At 41.7% G+C, this 3823-nt stretch overlaps 1 protein-coding gene across 2 annotated transcripts in view; it reads right to left on the minus strand.

Annotated features, from left to right (window-relative positions):
• The window catches only part of flrt1a (fibronectin leucine rich transmembrane protein 1a), a 58368-nt gene extending 56375 nt beyond the window's left edge, over nucleotides 1-1993 (minus strand). For both annotated transcript variants that reach the window (XM_060863649.1, XM_060863648.1), the window contains exon 1: nucleotides 1741-1993. The gene's annotated coding sequence lies outside the window, so the exon portion shown is untranslated. The remainder of the gene's footprint in view (nucleotides 1-1740) is intronic.
• Nucleotides 1994-3823: the final 1830 nt, after the last annotated feature.

Raw genomic sequence — 3823 nt, forward strand, 5'->3', positions numbered from 1 at the left:
ATACAGAGCGATGAATACAGAGATCTGATAGGTGGAGCTAAAAAAAAATGTTTCAGATGCAGTTTGGCACTACGTAAAATCTATAAGCCTGTGAAAAGAGATACAGCAAAGTAAAAACTTTATTAAAAATTTCATCTAGAACCCTGCCAGTTTGTCATGTTCTATGTAGAGCTCTCTGTAGACATTTTTCCACTTCCTATTTAAGAACCTGTAATTATGAGAAGAACCCTTGAGGAACCCTTGAGTGTACATAGAAAAATGGGGTTATTTAAAAAGTAATTGTCTATCTGTGGCTTGTAATTTCATATTTTAGCTGTTTTTGCAATTTCTTCCGAGAGAAAAATAACTTCGACAAAATCGCCACTATCTGTTCAAAATTTGTAATTGTGAGCTTAATGGTGAGGCAAACAGGCATCGGTTCATTGATAAACAACAATGGCGTGACACTGAACATGTCGCTTGGGTTTTATGAGGAACTTAACACTTAAGGAACGTTGTAGGTCTTGATGTCTAACAAAGCCACACAGACAAATCCGACTCAGCCTTTAGGCCAATTTGACCTGGACTGTTTTGTCTTGGGGAGGTGGGAAAATGTATTTATTGCTTTAATAACTCTGGGATTGTACAGTAGTCTTGTCCAAACATGACATGTCAGGAATTTTTACAGAATGGAAAGATTACTATATTTTACCTTCTATAAAGTGACCAGTAGAAACAACCCCAGGAAATATGGTACATCCTATCCGAAGTGACATGATTGTGTAATATCCTGTGGGAATATGGAGCTTGTTTTCATTTTCCTCAGTATACAGACACTCCAGGAAGTGCTCACTGATCGTCTCCAACACCAAATCAAGCGTTGGTTGAGTTTAATGAGCTGAGCAATTAAATACGGATCCGTCAACGAAGCTACGTGTCCTTGTGGTTTGAGTGTTTCCTAGTATTAGTTTAGCCTATAATGTTATGATCAGTTGACCGTCTGATGATTAAGCACAACCTGTGTTGCTTCAACAAGCACTTAAGGTCAAAACGATACGTTTCTATTACAGTGAGGTGTACATACGTGTCAGGTGTACGCATGGAATTTGTCATGTCATGCCTTCTTAAAGATTCACCCATCTAGGCGATATCCTGTGTGAAGAGATCATAACTACTACAGATGCTTAACAGCAACGTTACCGAACGTACCGTACACGACGATCGGAAATCGAACCCAATGCTTTTGAGCATCGATAACAAAGCACCAACTCTAAAGCTCATACAGTACCAGGAGACAACAATATCGTGTAGTCATCGATATACCGTGACGCCTTTAAGACACAGACACACGCGTTCAAGCAGCACAAAAGCAGCGTTCAATATTAACGCAAAAGCAGCGTTCAATGTGTTAATGAGTGCAAAACGTTGCTCAGATGCTGCCAGTGGAAACCGCATTAACACAAAGAGAAAGCAGGAATAATGCGTTCACACACAGCCTTTAACTTATGCGCATTTATATTGAATCCAGACTCTGCATTGTGGGTTGGGCTGAAAAAAGCATTAAAGGAAACCGGTGTTTTGTGTTATATTATATTATATTATATTATATTATATTATATTATATTATATTATATTATATTATATTATAATAAATGATACACAACATGTCTGTTGATTAAATTCTGGATGTTCTAAGCAACACGACGCGTGTGAATGCGAATGAACTTCATTAACACAGAGATAAATGTGTACTGGACTTACCTTTACAAATAATTAAATAAATGAGCTTCTTGCTTCTCTGTGGTCAGTCCGAGGGGAAAACCGAGCAGTTAGACGCGGAATATTTGTGTATTTTTCCCGGAAAAACGAGTGTAAGTTCCACCGTGTTCAGGTTCATCGATTTAGGGATAAAAAACGAGCCGGAAACCGAAAACAGACACTTGTTTAAAATTAAGTCGCCCGTCCAGTGTAGCGAGTCAGTCAGTCATCAGCATTAACATCATGTTCCAGCCCATCTGTGTGTGTGTGTGTGTGTGTGTGTGCGTGCGTGCGTGTGCGTCTCTCTTTCTCTCTCTTTCTCTCTCTCTCTGAGTCTCTCTCTCTCTCTCTCTCTCTCTCTCTCTCTCTCTGTCTCTCTCTGTGTCTCTCTCTCCCTCTTTCTCTGTGTGTGTCTCTCTGTCTCTATGTTACTCTCTCTCTCTCTCTCTCTCTCTCTCTCTCTCTCTCCTCACCACCCCGGCTTTTTCTCCTTTAAAAATAGAAAATAGGTGTGTGATTAACACCGTGATTACACCGTGACTCGCATTCACGCTTCTTTTTCTTCCTTCCTTCTTTCTCAGAGTCCTTGTTTTTTCCTGTCAGCCTTATTTTCCCGCTTTTCTTCGTGTGCTCGAGCGCATAATGTCACGCGCGAGCGTCTCGCTGCAATTCTTCTGAGGTAAATTAAGGCGCGTGAAGGCGAAATAAAGCACGCGCCAATCCAATCGGGTTTAGAGTTAAACTCACGAGCCTTTGTTGTTTGGTGGGTATCAAATGTAAGGAAAATACTGAATATTTTCACCTTTAACCACCTTTTAAAAAGAGAGACAGACAGACAGAGAGTGAGAGAGAGAGAGAGAGAGAGAGAGAGAGAGAGAGAGAGAGAGAGAGAGAATGGGAGAGGGAAAGAGACAGAGAGGAGAGAGAGACAGAGAGAGAGAGAAAGAATGGGTGAGAAAGAGAGAGAAAGAATGACACAGAGAGAGAGAGAGGAGAGAAAGAGTCTATGATACATTTCCTTTCGTTTATTCATTCATCTTTAGTAACTGCTTTATCCTGGTCAGGGTGACAGTGATCCAGAGTCTATCCCAGGAATAATAGGTGAAAGGTTGGAATGGGATTCCAGTCCATCACAGAGCAGTATGCAGTACACACACACACACACACACACACACACACACTCACACACACACACACATTCCTCAGGGCAACTTAAAGTAGCCAATCCATCTAATTGCATGATTTTGGAATTGGGAGGAAAGCCAGAGGAAACCCACATGGACACTGGGATTGCAGCTCTGCATTGACAGTAATCCAAAGCTCAGGATTGAATCAGGAAGCCTGTAGCTGTGAAAGGGCAGCACCACTTACTGCACCACCATGCTACCCTATGAACACTTTTTAATATGCAGTTTGGAATCATGCCGAATTCTGTATGTGGATGTGGATTCTGTTACTGGAGCACTGGAGACGAGGCAGTACTACACCCGAGTTCACCGTGCACCATGCACACACATTCATATCTGAGCATAGTCAGTTCACCCTCTTTGGCAAGTTGGACAAACCCACATGGACATGCGGGGAAGACGCAAAACTCAGTATAACCCGAGATCAGGATTAAAGCCCCTGTAGCTGTGAGGGAGCAAAATTCCCTGCCTTATCACTGTGCTGCCATTTATACTGTGATTTTTCAACAAATATTTTGTCCAACAGACTCCAACATGTCAACAACACCAAAAGTTTGTCCGTCATTGACAAGGCTTGCGGGACTGCCTTTAAACAGATACTAAACTACTGTCACACGTAGACGTATGTTTCCTAGACAGCAAATTTAATTTGGTTTTAATCTCCTCTGGCCCACGCCTGAGCGGTCAGTACAGTGTCATATCTCAGCCACACTTTCACCAGGAGTCCAGAGCATATCATGTGGCTCACATCTGCACAGGCAGAGTAATGACACCACATAAACACAGACACAGCCCTAGCCAAAGTAAGCCATTAGAAAAGGATGATATTTGAGCCTTAAGCAGAATGTTTATATGGCTGAATATTGGCCACATATAGCTGAGAAACAAAAAGCCTGTTT

Source organism: Tachysurus vachellii, chromosome 26, assembly GCF_030014155.1.
Source record: "Tachysurus vachellii isolate PV-2020 chromosome 26, HZAU_Pvac_v1, whole genome shotgun sequence".
Lineage (NCBI taxonomy): Eukaryota > Metazoa > Chordata > Actinopteri > Siluriformes > Bagridae > Tachysurus > Tachysurus vachellii.